At 39.8% G+C, this 25052-nt stretch overlaps 1 protein-coding gene across 9 annotated transcripts in view; it reads left to right on the plus strand.

The window, feature by feature from the left end:
• thrab (thyroid hormone receptor alpha b) overlaps positions 1-25052 on the plus strand; it is a 300247-nt gene that overhangs the window by 111690 nt on the left and 163505 nt on the right. For 7 of the 9 annotated variants that reach the window (XM_074619272.1, XM_074619270.1, XM_074619268.1 and 4 more), the window contains exon 1: positions 9837-10496. The exons of the other annotated variants lie outside the window; for them this stretch is intronic. The gene's annotated coding sequence lies outside the window, so the exon portion shown is untranslated. Of the gene's footprint in view, positions 1-9836; positions 10497-25052 lie in introns of those variants that run through there. 9 annotated transcript variants of the gene reach the window in all.

The raw sequence follows: 25052 nt of genomic DNA on the forward strand, positions 1-25052 counted from the left end.
GAACACTTTGCTTTTGATGATAATCAGGCATAATATTTATTATATCAGAGACACAATAGATCGTTTCTATGTGTCTATTTGAGGCTGTGTGTCTAGAAGGTAACCCACAAGTTGCAAAACTCTCGCGAGATGATTAAGGTTAGGAAGTGAACTCAAATAGTTAAGGCAATCACACATTTTTTATCTGTTGAAAAACTAACTTAATGGAGATTTGTCAAGTATTTAATACTCTTATCAACATGGGATGGACAAATATGCTGTTTTATGCAAATGTATGTATATATTTATTACTGGAAATCAATTAACAACACAAAACAATGACAAATGTTGTCCATAAACCCTCACAGGTACTGCATTTAGCATAAAAAATATGTTCATATCATAACATGGCAAAATGATTTGCCCCAAACTGCATGTGATTATCATAAACTGGGCATGTCTGTAAAGGGGAGACTCGTGGGTACCCATAGAACACATTTTCATTCACATATATGGAGGTCAGAGGTCAAGGGATCAGCTAGTATGACATGGTTGGTACCAATGGATTCCTTAGGTTTTTCTAGTTTCATATGATGCCCGTATCTTCACTCTAGCTTTAAAACTGAGCCCGCTACAACCTCCGAAAGATCAATTGCATTAATGAAATTAGTGGCGTTAAAACGAATTTGCGTTACCTTTGTTAACTTTGACAGCCCTGATTTTTTTTACATATATTTGTCATATAATGAGATAAATGAACACTTAGGATGAAAACTGGGACAATGTATTTATCATATCATGGGGACTTGAAGTAATTGATCTTGATTTAAGACTTTAAGACAGGTGGGTGAGCATCCTGACTTATTTTAAGAAATCGTATCGAGTGAACATCACTCACTGGCACATTTGCTGGTTTCAGACAAAATAACGAACATATCTAAAATGTTTTCACTTCAGTCTGATGGGGCCTTTTTACAGTGTGAGAACTCAGAGTGCGAGTACCGTACAATATGAGGCAATGCTGCCGGGAGGTGAGTCTGGAGAGTTGACTGGGGTTAAATCATTTGGCTTCCTTTACACTACTACACTCAGCAAACTCTTATTCTTTTCCCTGGAAGCTCTGAGTCTGTTTAGGGCAGCAAAGTGAAGAGAACATTTTTTCAGATTTCCTTCCCTCAAAGCACCAAATACAACAATGATAAAGGAAGGGCACAGAAACAATAAGCGATTTTATCAGTGAGATGAAAACGCCAAAGGAGCTGGTAAGAACTTTTCTCTGGAAAACAGTGGAGACAGAATGCTGTTTTGATGCATTTATTTCATAGCTACATGGTGCTCATTGATTGGCAACGATAACAGGATATAAGTGAAGATGCTGAAGACAATAAAGGAATATCAGGAATATATAATAGAACATGAGTTTAAGTGTCCAGCCCTTCTGTGCATCTTCATGTCATGTTAGTTTGACACAACAAGAAACATCCTTGATTCTACACTGAAAACAGTAGTCGTACATGTGGCCCGACATCCTCCAAGCTACCTGAACAATAACAGGTGTTTCAGTTACATGAGGTGTTTTTGTCTGTTAAGTGTTTACACTGAGTCTGTAGTCAATCGGGGTTATGTTATTTCCTTTTGTGTAATAAGTTTTTGTTTGTTAAGAATAGGAAAAAAACAGCAGTATCTTTACTTAATCATCTGAAATCACCGTGGTAACTGGTGATAACAGCAAGTGCGAGTTTAATGCAATGTTCAATGTTGGAGATGCAACTCTTTATCTAACCGCTCTTGTTCTTGTACTTGCAATATTTAAAAATCACCCCCTGTCAAAACAAATGCAGAAAATTATTGTCTTGTTTTGTAGACGCATTTTTGATTGCAGTTAGTGCTAACCTTCGTGACAAATACATTATGTGTCCTGTGACTGCTTCACAATAAAAGCCACTCTTGTTGTCCCACCGAAAAAAAAGTTTGCCACCGTTCAACCTTGCTTCCAATTTTGCCCAGTGGTCACTCACGGTATTGCAGCAATAACGCATTTTCCCCATAGACCACCATTGTAAAAGAGACATCTGTAAAACTGTTGACAGGACACCTCAAACTGAAAATAAGGTAAATTATGACTCTTTGTGTTATGAATTTTTGATCCATAGAGGTTTTATATTTGTAAAACTTTTTCTTGAGCCGAGAAAAGCGATTTAAAAATCTGTGGCGTCATCACAATGTAAAGTCTATGGGCCGAGTGGGAACTCATGGGTCGGGCCAGTGGGAGAACCACTACTGCATATATCAGCCAGTCAAGAAAACTTTTTGGGCGTATGAACCAAGCGAACAATTGGACTCATTGGACTGAATTTTTTCCATCTTGGGGTCCAGTATACAGTTCTTGAAATAAATCCATGGCCAAAGACTATAGAAGAAAAGAGACGAAACGCTGGTGCCACCATTTGGGACTGAAAACACTTATTATATTTATAATATTTTATATGTAATAGATATAATTTTGTTTTACTTTTGTACGGTACTTTTTAGGCAGACTTTTTTTGTGGCGTCTGGTAGTCGCGGTAGCTTTGCTGCTGGGCTCTGACAACCAATTGACTTTCACTTCTTGGCAATATACGTTCTTTGCCATGGCTACCACAAGCGTGTCCTAGCCGTGTGTGTAACTTTTTAGTGTCCCCTGGAAACAATTTACGTTCGTCTGTGCTACTTGCAGCGTTTCTGTATTTGGTTGTGTTTTCTCTATTTGCAGTAATGTGTTGTTAAATTGGTGAAGATGTTTTCCTAATTTGCTTGTGTGTTTTCTTAAGTTGCAATATATTTCAGCTTTCAATATTGCCTATATCTTAATTAGCATTAGTTTATTAATGCCTCACCAGAACAAGATTAATAAAAGTCTGTCTTGACAACTTGAAAAACCTCAACAATTTCAACAGTCACAGTTAATTTTGCAGTCGATTAATAATGAATTACCACATAACCTTTAACACAGTGGTGTCTGTATGAACCAGAGAACAACATGTTAACTTCAATCAACAGAGAAGTTTATCATGGGCTAGATTAGGTAGTGGTGCCATTAAGGCAGAGGGCAAGCTGCAGATGGAGTGATACATTATTCAGAGCAGAGCCTCTCCAGTATCAGGCTTTGACAGCCATTTGTTAGATTAACTCTCACTTGTTTGCATTTGGACAAAGGGGGTATCGTGCTGAAAGACGTATGGACTAATTGGAAAATGTTTCATGTCCAACTGTACACATAAAGCTCTTTTAGAGATTTAGTTAAATGGTGGACGCTGCCAGGGTTCTACGTTCATATTCAAAAAGGCTCAGACTACTCATTTGTAGTCGTAGTTTTTCACTGGGAGGATCCGCTGGCAAATGTCACAGGTGCAGCCTGCCTTTAAAGTTGGGTTTCCCTTTTGTTGTTATGCCAACAAAGTAGCACACAATCAATGAAAGGGTCAAGAATACAAGTACAAAGGTGCAGGAAAAGAAAGTAAACTAAGGGCAGAAGACCAGTGTCACTGATGACCCTCTAAACCAGAGATTCGTCTACCTTTCAGTAATTGGTTTTCAGTCGGTCTGTCTATTACGCATTTATTTATTTTATTGATTTCTAATTTGGAAGTTGTAATAAAAATGATAACAAATCAGCACACTTAGCTCCACTAGCACACTCTGGATGCTTTATTATTGCACTTCTTGCCAACTTGCCCTTTCTGAGTGTGCTAACTGGCAAATACTAACAGTGCTTGGAAAATAAGAGTCTCCTCAGCAAGGCAATAGATTACAGATTTACATAATGGTTCTTGTTCTGAGAACAGAACTATTAGCAGATGGGCTACAAATATCCTATTTAGTTTTGGCCAAACACAGAAATGGAGACTTTCCTCCCAAGAACAATAGCAGCATTAGTTGTCTGAGCAATAGATGTGTGGAAACGTCTTGATTTTAAGATGCATCGCGATGCGGCAAACGATTCTACGGCGATGAGGTGACGGAACACAATCGGGAGTTTGGTTTCAATTCAGCTCAGCGTGAGAATTTACTGCGTTTTGCTGTCATTTACTGTTGCGCGTTTCTCTCTTCTTTCTCTCTCCGCTGATCTGTTTTTCGAAACAGTTTCTAAATAAAGAAGGAGTTCAGAATTGACTGCATGTATTAATTGATGAAAAAGTAGACATGTGCAGTAATATAGAAAATCAAGGATGCGATACATTGAGATGCATCGAGAATCGTTGTGCATTGGAATCGTTGACAGGTGAATCGTAATCGAATCGTGAGGCCAGTGAAGATGCACACCTCTACTTAGCAACTGCCCCAAAATGACCTATGTTTAAATTCAAGCCCTCTAGCGGCTGTAGTAATTATGACGGAAGCAAAGGAGGAAGTTAAATAAATTGTTATTATAGAGCGACAAAGTCTGCATATATGGGTGGAGTTCGTGGTGGATGGATGGGACAGCAAAACAATGGACTTTAACACGACCGCTGTTGGTTTCCTGTTTGCATCAACCAGTCTATGTTTTTTTTTAAACCATCATTCCTCAGAGCATGCACAGTAAATTCAGCACGACTTATTTACACCGTAGATAATGACGCAATAAATTGCACATACGCAGACTGTCTTGAATCGTTGTAATTCTCACGTCTATACTTTAAGGATGTGTGTGATGAGAAAGCAGTGAATATTATATTTCCCTTTCCTCATGAGACTGATCAGAGTGCTGTAAGGATAAACAGCAACAGCTGAGAATGGTCCTGTGCGTTGCTTTGGCCCATCTGTGTGATTTACATGCTTAACTGTGTGCATTAAAGACTGCTCATGAAGTAATAAAACATTTATAATCTGAGTATAATCCAAACTAATGATGCACACCACTGTGGATAAATGTGAAAAGTGGCTATGCCGGAATTAATTCCTTGACAGTGAGCTAACAGACGAAACACACGGGGCAGTGCAGTTCTGCTGTAGGAAATCTAACGGTTAATCCAGTTCATCACACACAGATTGTGTTTTCACTGTGTTTTAATCCAATGATTAAATCCTGCTACCAAATGGAAGCAAATCTTTTATAACATGCATAAGTGCAACCCCTGACATACAACGAAAAAAGGAGGGTTAGGATTAAAGATGCAAAAGTTTGCCCTCGTATGTTCTTAAGCTAATGCAAAGATTTTGGGACATTTTACAAACTAAAAGAGGACTTAGATGTGAAAGGTAGTAGGATATTAAACGTGTGTCTGTATGTGTTCAGTGTGTTTTGGCCTAATTATAGTGTGTTTTTACAGCCTGACAATGATTTACAACCCTCCCAATAGAGCAAAAGTTTATTTATATAACACGCTTCATTCCAAGGGTAACACGCTGTGCTTGACAGAAAAGCAAAGACCATTAACTGTTGGATCTTTATACACTTGCATACATGGTGCACTAACAAACAATTAAGTGATCAAATAAAAATGAAACGCACAACCACAATGACAGAAGGCTCATTAAAAGCACAGCAGAAAAGAAATCTTTGTGGTACCGGATTGCAAGATGTCAATGTTAATGTTTAGCACAGTAGTGTTTTAGTACTTTTGCACCAAACATATTGTTTCAATCTAATAAATCTAAAATAATACCAAATCACAGTACTTTGAGACTTTGCAGAAAACACAGGAGACGGATGGTATCATTAGTCCAAATTTGACCAAATCTTTATTTTGTGGCTCCAGTAATGGCGGTGAACGGTCAACCCAAACCAAAGCCTCAGAGATCCCAGATGCTATGTGCATATTTTTCGCCAGTCTGTGGTGGGAATAGATTCATATAGAAGGGCTATTATCCATCTGTCCATCCTTGCACCCATTAATGTATTCATCTACTCCGCTGCCCAATCTCTGTAGGAAAAAAATACACTTGGACGATTCAGCAGTTTACGACTTGCCTCCAAGAGCCAACGCTCAGCGCCAATGTGGGAAGTAGAGTGACATTTATAGACCGCAGCCAAAAGTAAGGTTGGGGTGGGGGATGGGTGTTTAATTAAATAAGCTTGATTGGACACATGAGGCCAGGATCTGCAGCACCAGTGTTGGCTTATTTGTTTTTTAAAATATGTAACCATTACGATGATCTTGTCCTAACCACGGAGTTACCAAATTCCTGGTTTCCTAGACAATGTAACCTGATGACTTTGGTGATCCCTTGACTTGTCCTCTTGCGTCACCGTGAGTTTGATATTTTTGGTGCATAGTGAAATATCTTGACAACTATTGGATGGGTTGACAATTAAATTCATCATGTTATGATTTGAGCATATTTTGTATGCTAAATGCAGTACCTGTGAGGGTTTCTGGACAATATTTGTCATTGTTTTGTGTTTTTAATTGATTTCCAGTAATAAATATATACATACATTTGCATAAAGCAGTATATTTGCCCACTCCCATGTTGATAAGAGTATTAAATACTTGATAAATCTCCCATTAAGGTACATATTGAACAGATAAAAAAATGTATGATACATTTGCAATTAATCACGATTAACTATGAACAATCATGCGATTAATCACAGTTAAGTATTTTAATCGATTGACAGCCCTAGACATAACTCTTTCAATGTACATATGACATGTGAGTAGTGAATTAACATAGACTTGAAGAACACCCAATGACCCTGATTGTTTAGTTTCCTAAATTTAACCTCAACCATGCTGTAGTTTCCATGTGCATAATGCTTAATAGACACATTTTAACACTAAACGTTCAAATGCATTGTACCGTCAGCTGAGTCACACCTGCATGCTGGGAGATGTAGTCCCTCCTGCCTGTCCTAAAGCTGACCTAATAAGCTCCTCTGATTGTCTGTAATGTATTTTTGCAATCTGACAACCTGTGGGGGATCTGGTAATTGGTGTTCCTCAGTAATTGGTATCTTTTGGAGTTGTCATAGCAACTGAAACAGATGACATTTGCACTCCAAATGCTGTGAATCATGCACGCATGGAATGGCCTCTTTAAAATGGGGACAGAAAGCAACAGGATCAAATGCAGAGTTAAGTCATTAGCATGGAACCGTTCTCCACATGTACTTTCTTTTGATTAGGCTGTCAGCCGATGGAACTTATTTGGTTTATCTGACTTACCAGCATCTAATCAATTCCAACTTCCTGTATCACGACTCTCCCATATAGTGAAATGTTCAAACCTAGTACAGGCATGGAGACACACACACACACACAGACTGTCACACACTCAGTAAAAGCAGGAATCTTTCATGTGTGTGCTGCACAATGTGTAGCTTCGTCCTCTACCAGCAGCTCTCTGCAATTGAAAACCATCAAATGTAAATGTCACACTTCTCTCTTCTGGCCATGCAGAGCTAGAAGATTGTGCCACTTTCACAGCTGGTGATTTCCTGAATATTTGACGGACAGATTAGTCGGACAGACATATCTGACTGTTTGAAGGCTACAGTACAGTCAGCATACATTCGCTCAGCGAGTATCCTCGAAGACTGAAGAGAGGAAGGAGAAATCTTTTGAAACATAGCTGAGGCTATCCCATTGAACTTTATTTCACAAGCCCTGCCTGCACTATGTTTTTTTTCAGAGTTGAACTTCACTCAATAAAAGATGTGACGGTATGAATTAGGGCCGGGGAAAAAAATCAATACACCTATGTATCAATTTTGAAATAAAAAATGTTAATGCCAGAATCGATATATATGCTTCATTTAAGTCTATGTGGAGGTAGAAAGATGTTACCGCTTTTATTGTTGTAGTCTGAGTAAGGTGACGTCATATTCGTTCCGTATCCGTCAACCAAAACAAACCGCAGCGAGCAGAAACGAAGTATGGAAACACTTTGAGTTTCACACATTGCAGGAAAAGCAGATAAAGAATGAATAAAGAAAGGGGTCAGTCTTACCATAGTGTTAAGAGATTCCTCGGCTGCATTGACATCCGGATCCTCTCAAGATGCCGTTGTCAGCGTGCAGCGTATTTGAAGCAGTTATAGTAATTTTGTAGGTTCTGTTTGTCCACCTGTTATTTTGATCAAAATAAGTGGAGTGTATTATCTTCTGTCTTATGTACATCCGTAGATTATTAAATAAGTGGAATGATGTACAGCAAGCCAGGGATTATTGTAATTTAGAGTGATCCCACTGAGCCCTGATCCACTCTGCTTGTTTGTTCTGTGATAACAGCTGCCACGTTGCAAAGTATTGCCTACAAAATCAATACTATATGCTTACTGTCAGAAATTCTGTTCTGTTATCAGAATACAGAGTGGAATGTATCAATAATGGAGCTGAAAGTAATGATTATTTTCACTGATTGATTGATTTTTTTGTGATAGTTTGGTCTACGAACTTTAAATGCCTTCAAAAAAGCGACTGTAACTATTGGTTGACTGTCACAAAATTATTTGCCAACCATTTGGGTAATTGATTAACTATTTAAGGCATTTATTAAAGCAATGAAGCCAAAAAAATTGCTGGTTCTAGCTCCTCAAATGTAATGATTCCCTGCTTTTCTCTTTTTTATACCATTATAAATGGAGATCTATACTGTTGATCAGACAAAAGAAGCAATCTGAAGACCTCACCTTGGGCATTCATCACTATAACAAATAACCGATTAAAAAATAATCTAGAGATTAAGTGATAATGAAAATAATTGTTTTGTTTTGTATCCATTGCCTTCATGTCGCTTTTTTTTGTCCAACCATAAGTTCAAAAGATATTCAATTTATAATTATATAAAATAGAGCAAAGGAGAAAATCCTCACCTTTAAGAAGCTGGACCCTGAACATGTTTGGCATTTTTGCATTTTTATTATGTTATAATTAGGGCTGTCAAAGTTAACGTGATAACGCGTTAACGCAAATTTCTTTTAACGCTACTAATTTCTTTAACGCATTAACGCAATTTGCGTTAGTTTTAAAGCCAGAGTGAAGATACTGGCATTATATGAAACTAGAAAATCCAATGAATCCATTGGTACCAACCATGTCATACTAGGCAAAATAACGCTCCAAATTTGCGCTACATTTTGGCAAGGAAAAACTGTATAAGAGTATTAAATACTTGACAAATTTCCCATTAAGATGCATTTTTAACAGATAAAAAATGTGCGAATAATTTGCGATTAATTGCGATTAAATATTTTAATTGATTGACAGCCCTACTTATAATTAATCAGTATTCATGTTGATTGACTAATCGGTTAATTGGCTAATTATTTCAGCACTTCTCTATGCTAATATCATTAATTGAGCTGAAACAACTGGTTGATTCTTTGATTTATATATATATATATAAAGCATATATTGTATATACTGTATATATATATATCATATTTGCTTTTTGAAGCAAAAATGCAAAACATTTGCATATCCCATCTTCTCAGAGAATTTTATGCTTTTTTTTTATCTTATATGACAATAAACTGAATATATTTGGGTTTTGACATGATGACAGGTCTTAATTATAATGGGCATTTTTTTGCACTATTTTCTGATAATTTAGGAACTAAATGGTGAATGGATTTGGAAAAAGGAGAAGATCCTCACATTTCAGAAGCTGAAACCAGGAAATGTTTATCATTTTTGCTTTAGATGGTAAATCGATTATCAAAAATTTGGTTAATTTTCTGTCAATTAACAATTAATTGATTAATTGGCTTATTATTACAGCACTAATATTTTTTTGTATTTGATTTCTCTGAGAGATAACTAACATATATAACAGTTCTTGGAGGACAGTGCTTCTAATTACAGTATTTAACAGCCCAGTCGTGTTCCTTCACCAAATCAGTAATGTCTTATCTACCTATTAAGGTGGACTAATCTCACCTTCCCTCAGGGAGGAGGAGGAGGAGGAGGGAGGAGGAAGGAGGAAGGAGGGGGCTTCATCGCAGTGATGATGAGGTCAATAAATAAGGACAGCAGCAGATTGAAGGTTCCGCATCTCCCCGTCCCGACATGTGTCTGTGTACAGTCTGTGCTTTACAGTGGTGGTCCTGTAGAGAGCGGTAGATAGTTTTAATAAGTGTGTTACCCAGCCGAGCCGAGCTGAGCCGAGCCGAGCTGCCCGTACTGTACACTACATAAGCGGAGGGAGGAGAGGGAGGAGCGACCGTGTAGTATTTCTTTTTTTTTCTGCTTCTTTCCCTCCTGTCGCTGCAGCACAGCCAAAACGCAACACAAAAAAGGGGGAACAAACTAGTGATTTTGCTGCAAACAAAGCTCAGTAGGACGGAGGACGGAGGACGTGGAACGTGGAGTGTTGACTGATACATTGTAGCAGTGCTCGGCGGAGGAGCAGCTTACTGGGCTTCGGAGTGAGAGTGAAGGGTTGGAACGTTGGAACGTGGAACGTGGAACGTGGAACCACTCAGCCGCTACATTGTTGCAGAAACCTGGAAGGAGCCCTGCTGACTTTCTCCCGCTTCATTTCCTCCTAATGCCCTAAATATCACACCCCGAACTGGTGTCCACGCCGCGTGGGGACGGGGGGTAGCCGTCGGTAAGTGTCGCTATCAACGTCGTGCACAGCGTGGTGTGTGGATGCATGCAGTTGTTTGGCGGTGGTGGTGGCGGTGCTAGTAGCATCAGTAGCCCGGGCTGGTTTGACAGATCGGATCAGCAGCAGCAGCAGCAGCAGCCAAGGTCCACACGGTGCTCTGTACAGTAGGCTGCTGCTGCTGCCTCCTCCTCTAGAACCGGGCTGCTCTCTGCACACCATTCCGACACTAGACTGTTGACGTCTCCCTCTGGTGCAGCTAACTGCACAGCTTGCATGCTGCATGTCTCTATAGTGTATTATGCTATGTACTATGTGCTGCACACACACACAGACACACACACACACACACACACACACACAGGCCCCAACTTGGATTGATGCCTGCAGCTGCACTGTGCATGGTCCGATCACGCATGTGCACAGAGGGCAGATATAGACTGATCGATAAAGATCACCAAGCTATGATACAGTCTTAATGTATAGGGTATATAGGCTATACTGTAGGGGGCCTTTCAGTTCACTCACATGACCTGAATCCTGTTGTCCCCATTTCTCCTTGAGACCTAGACTATAGGAGTCTATAATGCATGCATGCATACTTGTTATTTTAATAATAGCAATATTTGTGTTTATAATAGTATTGATCTCTAGATGAAGTAGTGTATCTAAGGCTGTAATGAAATGTCAATTTAAATCATCTTTTTTTGGGGGGGCTGGAGTAAATCTTTCTAAAGCAAACTTAGGGCTGCACCATTATGGCCAAAATTATTATTACGATTATTCTGATCAATATTGGTATCACAATTATTTACACATTGCTGGAATAAACTGACATTGCAATATCTTTTTCTGCTATATATATATTGCAATATGAAAAAAATACAGGAATATTCACCCTACCCCTTATGTTGATAGCTACATTTTAAAGTTAAATGCTTCAATCTGCTGCACTTTGTGAGCAAAATTAGCAACATTAAGAGCTAGGTAAACAATTGTATGCTCTTAATTGAATCATAAACACTTTGGTTGTATACATAATATCTATTCCCAAAAGTGAAACCAAAACATCTCAATCACCGGCTGGTGGCTGGCTGTTAGTTTAGGAAACACTTGATTTGATGCTGCAGAGTTGTCTATGAACAGAACGCACATTGTAAACATCAACATCTCTGGCCATCATGTTCATTTCATTGTGGGAAGCCACAATTGTGATCGCGTTTCATATCTGATTAATTGTGCAGCCCTAACCAAACTCAGTGTAATAACTAGGTCATTAACATTCATGTAATATAAGTCATGCATATATAGTTTGTCATTGTGTATAATGGTCCCTGTGATGCTCACAGACTGGCATTAAGGGTAGTTTGTTTTGCTTTATGGTTATATTGCTGACTGCAGGTACAACAAATGTCCCGTTCATCCTAGATAATTATCGTCCGAGCTTATCTGTGCAGTTTGTATCACAAACTGCAAATATCAGAACAAAGTGTTCTAGAGAGGCACAATGTGCACTGCATTAAAACTGTCTGGGTTGGGTATTGAATAACCACAGACGCTCTGGCTCAGTCGTACAACTGTGTGTGTGTGTGTGTGTGTTTCGGTGTGTTTTAGATAAACATGCCGTCAAAAATGCAGCACAGCTCGATATAATAGGGTGTACTTTCTGCAGCAAAAGACAACATTGCCCAGGAAGGTGCCTTGACATGACTGCACTGATTAAGAAGGAGCTAAAATGTTGCCAAGAAACACTTTACTAATACAACCTGATGTCCCGCACAGCCCTGACTGACTGCTGACAGCCAGTGCTGACACTTAATCATTCGCTCAGACCATGTGAAAATCCCCAGTGAAAATAATCTCAGTGCAGCAGATCATGAATATAATGGTGACAGTTTGCTTGTGCGTCTGCAGCTGTTTGTGTGTGAAGTCCCTCATCACCACATTACAGCGCTGTAATAATTAAATCACTCAATGTAACCACTCTGCCCAGAGCCTTTTCAGGGTCTCCATTCTCAGTCGCATTCGTTTTCACAGTAGTATCTTTCACTGCGCTGATAGAAAGTGACAGTCTAAAAGCGGTATGCTCTCGCAGTTGAATCCATCAAGCAACAGAAGCATTTCCTCTGGCACACCGAGGCTTGTTTTTAAAAAGGCAGAGTGTATGGATTTTACCATCAACACGGTAACCTGTGAAAAATGTAAGTCGTTTTGACTCTTAGATGTCCGAGATGTCTTTGAGAACTTTAAAAAGGTTGTACTCTCATTTTAGAGTAAATCTGGCACAAAACATCTTTCTCACAATGTGACATCTTCTAGTTTTTTAAAGTGGGATATAGGTTCATTTATTCCTCCAAGTGCAACTGTGTCTTTAAGACTGCATACACCTTTTATTAATAAATAATGTTTCTGTCTTTATTATGTAAATGTATGTGGTGTAAACCCCTATGGAGTCTCTCGATTCTATACAAAACGGGACTAAAACTAATTTATGTCGCATCAGCTGGTATGGCCCCAGATGCCCGCTGTTCATTAATCATTAGCCATCCGTTTAAATCGCAGTGTTCTCTCTCTGGGTTGATTATTAGCCCTGGACAAATCCAGCAGTCAAGTATAAACATTTTCTCTACAGATAGGATCTTAAATAGACCAAGTGCAGGCTACGGAGAGGGCAAAAACCTGTGCAAACAAAGGTCTTCCATCAGAAACAAATAGACAAACTCAGAGAAACATTGAGGTGTGTTTTCTCACACACTGGCACTTCATTCTTCCTTTATTGTATATATGTTTTTCCATGCGTAGAAGGGAAGCTAATACAGAGTGATGTATATGAGAGAGCACACAGAAGGTGGATGGGTGTAGCCCCATGTGACCCGGTCTCCTCTTTCTCCTCTCTCCTCTTCCTGTCAGCTGGGGCTCCTTTAGGGGGCCAGAGGTGACCTTCTTCAGTCTCTCCCAGCAGCGAGCACCCCAGTGGGCCTCTCTTTTTGTGACCCGGTTTCTGTCTGTCTTTCTTCCTGGCCTCCTCGCTCCTTTTCCTTCTCCTTACCCCCCTCCTCTCCTCTCCTCGTCTACACCCATCCCCTCCTATTCCCCGTGGTGGGGCAGCAGCAGCAGCAGCAGCAGCAGCAGCGCTTAATGCTTAGAAACATAGAGCGTTCACTTATATAACCATTGCTGTGCAGCTGATGTCCTGGTCTGTATCTGCTGTATAATGATGTCAGAGCTGTCTAGAGAGGCAGAGGGCATGCTGGGTAGGCCAATATGTCAAGAGCTATTCCTGAACTGAGTCTGGTGAGCAGGGTGAATCTAGGATTTGCCTCCTTTTTTTGGTTTCTCAGGAGGATTTAAATGGAAATACAGTTGATTAGATGTTTGTTTTATTTGTCAGTTTTAATGAAACTAAGGATGCACCAATCCCACTTTTTCAGTACCGATACCGATACCAGATACCAGGGCTTTGGATATCGGTCGATACCGAGTACTAGGGATGTGACAGTGAGGAAAATGTCTCACTGGTTTATAAACTTGTGACAACACCGGTGTTAGCGATTACACCGGACATTTTACAAGAAAAGACGACGGTCAATATTTGCAGAGAGCTTACTTTGATCTTTACCCGCAGGGGTCTACCTGGCGCCGCTGCGTCGCGCCCACCGGCTGTGACCGCTCCGTCCTCCTCGCAGTGATTAACGCTGCCTCATTAACGTTATGGTTCTCTTATAGCATCGGATTTAAATCTGAAATATTGCCAAATAGGCGCATTTGCTTTTCGCTTCGACACCAAATCCTCTGCCATCTCTCGGCCTGTCAACTCTCTCTTGTCTAGTGTGTGAAATCTAACACTTGCTACTCTGTGCTAAGACTCCGTATGGAACAGACACATTCACTGTCAGTTTGTAGCGTCTGCGTCCCATTATCTATTGTTATCACGCCGCTGATACGCCAAAATGAACTAAAAGGGATTTATTTCAATAAAAAAAAAAAAACGAAACGACGGTGCGGGCGGTGGGCATGTAACACCGGTAACACCGGTAACACCTACCACCGCGACAAGCCTACAGAGTACCGATTCTGATACCAGTGTTAATAATTATAAATTAATAGGCTGTAGGCCTCATTACGTGGAAGTGACTCGGATCATCCTTTTATGTGTAAGGCAACATCAGGCTAGACTTAAACATTGCTTTCCTAACTTTATAAAACAAAATGTAACAAATAAATACATAGATATACATTTTTATTATTTAAATTATAGTTATTTATTATTAAAATAATGAACCAGCAACTTGGTAAAAATCTTTAAAATTAACAAGTATTACAATTCATGTGTAAACTTTTTAATGCAGCCACAAATTGGTCAAATCTTAAACAGGAATTTAAATTCCAGTATATAATGTATATAGTATATAAACATAGAATTGAATTGAATAGATCAGCCCCATTGTCACCGATACCAGATCCAGCTATTTGAGTCCGTATCGGCCTGATATCCGCTCCGGTATCGGTGCATCCCTCAATGAAACATGTGCAAATGATGCATCTCATAATAAGGAATGTCCTCCACAAGGCAGTAATTTGTCCTGACGGAGCAGCTACATTGTTTACCCATACGTCAAGCTGAATACCTCAAGACATCGCTACCCTGGTTTAGATGTTTCTGGCATTTTCAAACATAGTTATTGTACCTTGGTCCAAAGGTGACGTGTTGTGCGACTTGTTTATTCTTGCCTTTTCCTCTATAAATGCACATCCTATAATAACATGCCCATTGTTTTGCCTTTACGTTCTGCTTGACCTCAGTTGACTGTTCCCATCCAATAGACGCTGGGCCTCAGGGCGCTTCACCACGTTGTCTGTGTTTTCTCCTATGACTAATTAGATTACAACACACCCATATGATATAGACTTGTAGGTTGTTTCATAGGATCTATTCAGCCTGGGTGAATGCAGCCAAACACAAGAAGTCATCTGATCATCACGGGTTTGTGCACCAGAGCCGGGCTAATAGATGTTGTGGCGGCGTAGAGTATAGCTTGTGTTTATCAACATACTGTATTTAGACGCACAAAGAACTCTTTATCAAAGAGCACTTTTATAGGAATGTTTGATTCAATTTATTTTTATTTAAGCAAATAAATCGGCCTCTTTATGCATCAAGAGATCGCTCAGATGACATCAGATAAACATCAGGCGTCTTCATATGCCTATACATCAATATGCATACCAATTAATAGAGTCCAAAGCACTAATAAGATCATGACAACCTGCTGATTTAGGAGAACTAGTCACTGCCTCAAGGCTGTTTACTTCTCACAATCATCCTCTTGTTCCACCAAATCCAGTTCTGATGATAAATATACAGTATGTGCAGCTTGTTGCTTCAACTACTTTCAGTGCTTCTTCTTCAGCCGACACTCTCATGGACTAATTTCTTTCAGGACTTCCACTTCCACTGCTTAATCCATCACCTACACTTTACTTGTCAACTACAGGTAGATGATAAATCGGCCCATATTAGCTTTTTGCAGATATATTAGTATCAGTGTATATGTCACTGATAAGTAACAAGATATTGCAGAACAGAAATGTCAAACTAGGTGTGAGGTAATTTAGAAACAGTGTTGCCATTACATAGTTTATTCACCAGAGAGCACTGACATGTTGATATTTATAGCGATGCCACAATACCAGAAATTTAGTAGTCGTTACCAATACCAGTTAAATGCCACGATTCTCGATATCAATTTGACACCACATTAAAAAACATAAGTAAACAATAAATCCCATGTATGAATAATGTTGTGGGATTATTCCTTATTTCATGGGCTATTTTGGGATTTGTACATTATTATTACATACTTATATATATATACAGTATATATATATACTGTATATATATATATAAAACAAAGCATTCGAATACTGATTTGGGGGTTGATTACCATGGCAACAGTCGGAGCTCGAAGCATATGAGTCAGCCCTACTCTCTATTTATTTTATATTGCTGTGAAAACATCTCCTTCAAACAACTGGATTTATTCAAGTTTCATGCCAAAAACTACATTTTACAAGATCACATTTGAACACATCATGATAACGTTAGAATTTACCTTCGCCCAATACTCATTTTTACTGAACAGACCCTGAACGCATCATAATGAAACCACTGGCACCTCCTGCGTTGAAATTGGCAGGACGAGAACTAGTTAATGTTACTTGGTACCGAAGTATTGGCTCTCATGACATTCCTAGATATTTACGCTGTTAAATGTCACGCTTTGTATGTACCTTGGTTACTATTCTTAAAAAGCAACAAATCCAAGGGATCTGATGCGTTCATGTTAAAGGAAATAACTGTCAGCCGATGTATCGTTATCAGATTATTTTAACTCCCAGATGTCGATATCCGTTGCAGCCTCAAAAATCCAGTATAGATCGGGCTATAATGGTAACTCCTTTCAGCATTTTAACATCAACTTCTTAGTCGACTAACACGATTTTGCCGACTAATCGATTAGTTGATTTAATCGACAGATCTGTAAAAGTGAATCACACAAAAGCACCACTTTAAATCTTGTGTTTTCCAGAGATGTGCTTATAAGTGTCTTGGAAATAAATCAGCCAGCATGAAAAAAGCATAAAAAAACCAACTAATCTTTGTCGACTAAGACCAAAATGACCTATTAGTTGACTAATTGACTAAGAGGGGGCCGCCCTAATAGAGTCAAAGTCATGGCTTTGCCCTTCTAATTATATAGATAAGAAGTGTGTTGTGAGATATTGTATTACAGTTACAATAACAGGTCGTATTCATTCCAATAACTACTTAACCTTAGATACCCCTCATGTACGCACTAAGGTTTGCAGAACTGGTTTCAGGTACTATGCACCTATTAAATGCAATGAACTGCAAACTGCCTTCAAACTAGAGTCTTACATTCCCCTTAAAGCTTTATTAACTGATTCGTTGTTGTTTCTGTTTTGCTGAGTGCATTCTGATAAATGCTTCTTGTTCTCTGTTGGGAAACCGATCTTAATCTCAATGAGACTGCGTGATTAAATTATGATTAAATAAAGATGTCCACAGAATAATATATCCAGTTTGTGGCTGTAATTCTGGTAATAAAAAGTTTAATATTAGTGATTATTTTCATTATTAATCAGGTAATGTTTGGTCTATAAATTGTTCAAAATGCCCACAAAGTTCCCAGAGCCCAAGGTGATGTCTTCATATATCGTTTCAGCTCTAATTCAAAGCAGCGGTTGACCACATCTGCAATCACATTAAATCTATTGAGGTAAAGTTCAAAAAAGTAGGTCAAGTCAGCTGATATCTATATATACCAGTAACAATAACAAGCAATGTGTCTGCCATAAAGGAAACTCCGTGCCGTTTCCCGTTGTAATATCTGGCACGCAGAGTAATGAGTGTGTCCTCACCGGCAATTCAAACCTCATTACCGAAGAAGAATGAGGCTAACCTTTCAGTGTGATGTCGAAGCGGGCTTGTGTTGCATTCGGAGGCCCATGCAGCTCCACCGCTGATAAGCATGCTGTCATGGTGAACACGACAAGAGATTATCAGTGCACTCTGCACCGGTCTTCACACAGACCACTGGGGGTCCTGCTGTCCTCGAGATACTGCAACTCCCCATCCCCCTAACACGTGATGTCAGCCAGCGTGCTCCCAAGTCTGTGGCTGTTTCTCAGTGTTGTGTTGGCCCCTCCCTCTTCTTAGTAGGTTAGGTTTCGCTTTATTCTTTAGTCGTTTTTTTTTTCTTTTTTCTCTTGAGCAGCGGTTTCCATGCAGATGGTTACTAGAGGCACCGGTCTTTTTTTTTATTTCTCTGTGCCATTGAACCTTTGTCACTGCTCTCTGGCCCTCTCTGCCAGCTTGTGCTTCAGTAGCTTTCCAGATTTCCAGGGAAAATAATAATTTGTAAAATAGCCTTTATTGGCCAGAGAGAGAGTAGAGAAGCTGTTTTACACAGCCGCACTTCTTTCTTATTAACACCAGTCAGCTTGGCTCTGCCTGGGTACAACTGGGGCCACTCACAACTGGCTTTTCATCAACGGGAATACTTGGCACAGAGGCCCGTGAGGTTTATTTTTGCCAGGACGAAGCGGAGCACTTTACGAGGACATCCGACATTTGCTGGCATTGAACTGCTCTCTCTCTCTCTCTCTCTCTCTCTCTCTCTCTCTCTCTCTTTCTCTCTCTGTGAGGGCTGCCTCAATTTATGCAGTGGAATTGAAATTAAGTCATTACGCATTTGCAGACGTATTAAACAACCAGTTCCCAAGACAATAAAGTGGCTACTTTTTTTTCTACTGTCTCGTAAACACTGAGGCGTTGTGGCGTACGGAGGGATTCCCTTCATGTGGATATGAGATTAAACTGGCTATAACAGTTTCAGTATCTGTGCCCCTGGGGCAGAAGATAATCAGTTTATAGTTCCCAAGAGGAATTAATGTGTGTGATTATGAGTTAGTATGAGGGCATTAGAGACGAGTGTTTGAAAATAAATAATTGAAGATTTGCTCTAAATTGATAACTTTTGCTTTGGTTGATGCCGTGTCAAATGATTTGTTGTATATACCTGCACATATAAGACATAAATTAGACATATGTCTATATACAGTATAGACAGATCTGGCGACTGATATGTGTGTTCCACGATCTAGCGGCGCCGCCGTTACTGCGGTGGCAAGTCGTAGTGACTCTACTGTCTGTTAACCGTGTTAACTGGTGACTTTCAGCCGAAAGTATCCGTGGTTGCTCGTAGTAACGGTCGGCATATATAATAAACACAGATGAGTACGTATAGAAAATGAACCCACATGTACTTTGTGGTCATTAGGTTGCCCTAGTTAGAGCAACTCATGTTATATTTAATACCGCCACAGTTAGGTGACTGAGTTCATTTATTCTGTGGGACCACCGCAGCTCCTAAACAGTGTGTCTTTAGCCCACTAACGTCATTAGCTACGCTCGCTAAGCAGTGTTAACTTAGCTGACGTTACTTGTTTCACCATCTCAGACTAACGTTAGCTATGCTAGCTTTGCTGACGTTAACTGTTTCACCAGCTCCGGTTCTTCCCAAACTCCTAGTCATCATTATTAAAAAGCAACGTTACATAGAAAGTAAAGGCAAAAGTAGAAAATTGTACACTTCTTAGGACAGCTTGCATTCAACCGTGTGCATATTGTAGGGAGACGCCACCGCAGTAATGGTGACTTGGTTACTTCTGCTATATCCCTGGATTACTAGGGCTGTAACTAATGATTATTTTCATTTTTGGTCAATCTGTGGATTCATTTCTCAATTATTTGATTCATTGTTTGAAAAATGGCCATCACATGTTCTGAGAGCTTAAAGGGACATCTTCAAATTGGTTTTGTCCAATCAAACAGTCCAAAACCCTCCTAAATATTCTATTTACAATGGAACACAACAGAGGAAAGCAGCAAATGCTTAAAATTTAGAAGCTGGAAATTAAGAGAAAAAATGAAAAATGAGACATAATAAACTATTTAGATAATCAGCTCTAAAGTACATTGTACAGTATTGTGTATTTACTGTACTGTGTGTATCTGTTGTACTACAATCAAGCACCTCCCAAAGGTAAAGGAAAGCACGCTTGATGGCTTTCATGATTAAGTCAATAATGTTAAAATGCACGTGATAAGAGGCAAAAGAACAAATCTGTTATACCGCTTCCGCTTGGAAATTTTCCATGCTTTGGACATACTATCTGCTCAGGTAATGAATAACTCTGAGCAAAGAGATGCTTATAAAACCCCACAATTAAAACAATTGGCCGAGACCCAAGTCCCGCTGTGCATGGCTAGTCTGCTCTTCCAACGTGTAGGCTACTGTATATAGGTCAGCTTTTCATAACTGAAGGAAGAAAATCCATGAGAGCAGAATAGATTGACCTTTTTTTAATATCCAATCCGAGTGAGTTTAATGCTCTTTACTTGCTGCTGTTGCAAATGAAACTTTACCAGGATTTATTTTTTTGGTAAACACGGGTTTGAGATGATCTTAAACATCTCTCTCAGAGCCTCCACTGCTTGAATTCCCCTTGAATACCCCTGAATTAGGAGCTGGATACATAGTTGGCTATGCAGAGGAAGGGCTGGAGTTTTATTGCTCCCTGTTTTGTGATCTGTCATGCTTCAGGAAATTTGGATGGACTTGATCCAACGCCTGATGGTTTGGCAAGCTTCTGCAAAACTCCACCTCATGATCATTGGATTTTTTAAAATTTGGATTGAGGTTAAGGCCACCCATGCCACCTACACCTACAGTACATTTGCTACGACATAGCTGCGTAATTACAAGACCAAAATGAAGTTATACAGTTGGCTTTGAGAATAGAAAACATGTCGGTTTTCATTAGGGACATGACTTTTCACTCCAGACTGTGTGGGATTACAAGTGTCAGGAAGGAGTGAGGCTGTAGCTTGTTCTACAACAGCAAACCCAACAGCCCTGTTAGATGGATGAACCCAGTACCCCTTTCATCAACACCACACGTCATGTCCCAAATGTGTTCATTTGAATCGATTTAAAATGGGACGTTATTAAACTATTAATAATTTATACAGTAAGTGGATATAATAGTGGATGTTACAATTGATTTATCAATATTTAGGTCGGTTTGGTTTAGTCTGCAGAGGTACGACTTGGCGTGGAAGAGAATGTTACAACCATTTATCCATGTCTTCTATCTAACTACTTTCAACTGTTTATCCACTAATTCTAGCTGACAATTTCAACAGATTATCATCAGCTTCAGCTATTTCAACTGTTTATCCATCACGTGTTTCAACTTCTTTGCCAGCTTGCTGACTTGTTGTCATCGTAGACTGTGTGGTTTTCACACTTGTAACTGCAACAGGATGCTCAGGTGACTGAATAGGTGAATATTGTTCTTTTAATACAGTAGATTCTGTTGGATCAAATTAGTTTAGCTACTACCCAATCTCTCCATGTACCCCCTGACAGCTGCAGAATTACCTCTTGGGGTACAAGTACCCCCGGTTGGGAACCACTGTTCTACAGTATCACTAATAACTGGGTATGTCTTCATAAGATATAGCTGTAACCGGTAATGCTTTTTACTTTTGGGCTTTGGATAGTACTCTGAAGGTTTTATGTTCAGTTATGGCAGGTCACTTCTTTCTAGCAGTTATTGCACAACTCTCCTGTTAATTTACAGCAGCTGCTTCCTCAGTTGGAGAATGCCCTAGATTTCGGTCACATGTCTGGTTTTCACAGTGGTCGAATCACAACCTTGTCTGACTGAGGCAACAAGTGTGTAGGTTATGTGTGTGCGAGATATTCCCCCGGCCGAAGAATTAGACTTTGGTTTATGTTATGACTGTCGGTGAGGTTAAAGATCACTTCAGAGTTTAGCTGGGCTTCTCTGAAGTGTGACTGACACTGACCCACTCTCCACTGGGCCTCTCCCTTATTGCCCACCAAGCACTTTTTCTGTTTGAGGAAACTTCTTTTTCTGACATCACATCCAAACCTTTCTGAAGCTGGAATCTATTCTTCATCCAGCGATTTATTTTTCAGTGAGAGAAAGTGAAGTCGTGCCACTTATTTGAGCCAGGCTCAGAATAACACACTGTCCCTTCCTGACAGAGTGGAGAATAAATCAGCATTCAGTGCGCGATTGAATCATGGTCGTGGTGGAAATTGCGTGCCATTATATTACAATGGCAGGTGGGTAGGCTGCGGTTTTGTGGAGGGGCATTTTGGTAACAGGAAACTCAAGTGAGTCACCTTTTCAACAGTTTGTTGACGCCGTGATGTCAAAACTACGCGTGATGAATCTCCTTATTCGTCACCTTCTCTTGATTATTATCTCAGGTTCCTATAAACAAACACACACACACACACACACACACACACACACACACACACACACACACTGATACAATTGTTATTTGAGACAGTTTTCTTATATTTTATGATGACAGTGATTAAAGTCTGATATTACTGAGAGATGATCATTATGATTACATTTTAGCTTTTAGCTTGTGATTTAGAATTTTGTCCATGTCGCTCTGTCCTTTTGGCTTAATGGACAGAGTTTGTCAGATGCAGCAGCAGCAGCACTTTAGCCGCATGGTTCACCTTCAGAATGATGCTAAGAAGGGGCAAAGTGACCTTTTTTTTAATCCATAGCAACTCTGCAGGGCTGCACTTGCTGATGCTTGCTGTCCATATGGATTTAACCTTTTAAATCTGCTATTAAAAAATGCTGTGCAGCAATTCTAAACTAAATATCTTTATTTTCTTTTAATATGTCAGCTTGGGATGTTTGAAATTACAACGGGTATTTTGAAAATATTTTCGGACATTTTATAGACAATTAATGTTCATTAGTCGCTAATTATATGATACTGTCAGATAATATGGAAAGAGATGATTTTTTCAACCTTAAAGGTGCTTAAAGAGAAGATACAATGGGAAAAATGTGAATTAATTATAATTAATTATTGGTGTTTAACTGTTTTATAAAGTGATTTGAATGTGTTGCGGGTATGATTCATGTGAAAGGTGTGTACCAGGTTGTTGAAAGGGAAATTTGTTCAGCTCTAGCAAATAATCAAACAAATGATAGTGTAACCGCTCTTGGCAGTCTGCCCTTAATAAAAAAAAAAAAAATCTAACCTAATTAAATCGTGATCATGGAAGCTGCTGCACAAGGACGTTCTGTCGCTTATGATGACTCTGTACTAGTACTAGTTTGAGAGCAGTGTAGCGTATGTAAACAATCATTATCACTGTAAGAAATCCCCTATCCTACACATAACCCAGATATTGTTGTCCAATTTGAATGCTTCATTATTCCAGGGATTTGCTCTGCACTTTACCTGAGCCAGGGAGTTTGTTTCATGTCTACCTGTTGTTGTTGCTCGCCAAGTCGAGGGATGGCGAGCTACAGTACGCACTGGGAGGTCCAGAATGCCAGCTTAATGCCAAGTGCCCTGAGGCTGTGTGTGTGTGTGCATTTGTCTTTATGAAAGTATTGAGAGATTTGCTGATCTGGCAGGCGTACACATTCCTCCTCTGAGTTGTCTCAACTGCAGCCAGTCAGCAAACGAACAGAGATACTAGCAAGTGTAGTCTAAATTGATTTAGTTTCTCGCTGGGATTGAGAGTACCATCTCTTCTTTTACACATGCATGTGTCGGCATGTGGCACGAGCTGTGTCGTGTGTTAATTCGCACATGTGTGTGGGTATATATGCGAGGCTGCTGGTGTGGGCACTGTGTCTCTGCAGCGTCTCCATGTGTTTTGGTGTGGAGGACAAGCTCATGTTTCCTTCAACATAGCTGGCCCGGATAGCAGGAAACTCAATAGGCAAAGTGTGAGGCAACCACTCTGTGATTAGCGTACACTGCCGCCCTGCAGCAGTTGTGGCATAGCAAAACTGGGCACAGAAATTCAGGGAAGTTGCATGCACGCTTTGCACACTCGCCAATAACACAACTGATATGCATGCATTTACAAACAGGCATTCACACCAGCAGAGGCACATTCATGTTCACAAACACATGCAGGCGGCTATTCTGGGTTGAGATGTTATCACTCAAGCCCGTACAGATCACTTCCCTGTGTGGAACACATGTTGCATTGGGTACTCTGTTTGCACAATACCGTACATAGGGATATACACAAAGGCACTTACAGTTCATTTTTTGTACCTACCCGGCTCCGTGTTTGTACAGCTCTGTCTAAACTGTCTCGAGTGAGTGTTTAATGCTGTACCCAACAACTGTTTGACTTGTTTAATGCAGGACGACACCGAGGGGAGCAATAAGCTGCCAACAGTCCTGTGTAACTGGAACAAGTTCCCATATCAAAACAATTGTTTGTCATAAATTTGACTATGACATGAGGAATTTGTGTGTTTTTTTTTTATGATACGAAAGTATGATTTCACTCTATTGTTGACAAACATGACAAGAGGAAAAGCTCTGCTGCAGATGATTATAATCATAGCAGACTACTGTTTGTTAAACTCAGAATAGAACACAGTGTAGTCCCACCCTGGGCCTTGTTTATTGTTATTTGATCACATTTATTAAACTTAGACTTTCCAAAAATATAAAACAGCTTCACAACAGGAAAATTGAAAGTGTTGCAAAGGATGTAGAGTTAAAAGGCTGTGCTTTAGACCTATAGTTTTTGTATTTAATCATGATTAATCGCATGATTGTCCATTGTTACTCTCTATTAATTGCATATTAATCACACATTTTTTATCTGTTCAAAATGTACCTTAAAGGTGCCTTTACAAAGGTGTGAAAATGAACGGTCAAAATAATCAAATTGGCCTGCGGAGCATTAGAAGATCTGGCTGGATGCCGGCCCAGGGTGACTGACGACAGTGACAGTCTGGCCGGCCCCTGAGAAGAGGCTCCAAATGCTGCTTGTGTTCTCTGTCGTGTCCCTGACCCTTGTCCAGGTTGGACGGGCTCCAGCTGGTCCCCGGAGCGAGCGAGCTCTCCCTACTTTCACATCTGTA

Source organism: Sebastes fasciatus, chromosome 20 (assembly GCF_043250625.1).
Source record: "Sebastes fasciatus isolate fSebFas1 chromosome 20, fSebFas1.pri, whole genome shotgun sequence".
Lineage (NCBI taxonomy): Eukaryota > Metazoa > Chordata > Actinopteri > Perciformes > Sebastidae > Sebastes > Sebastes fasciatus.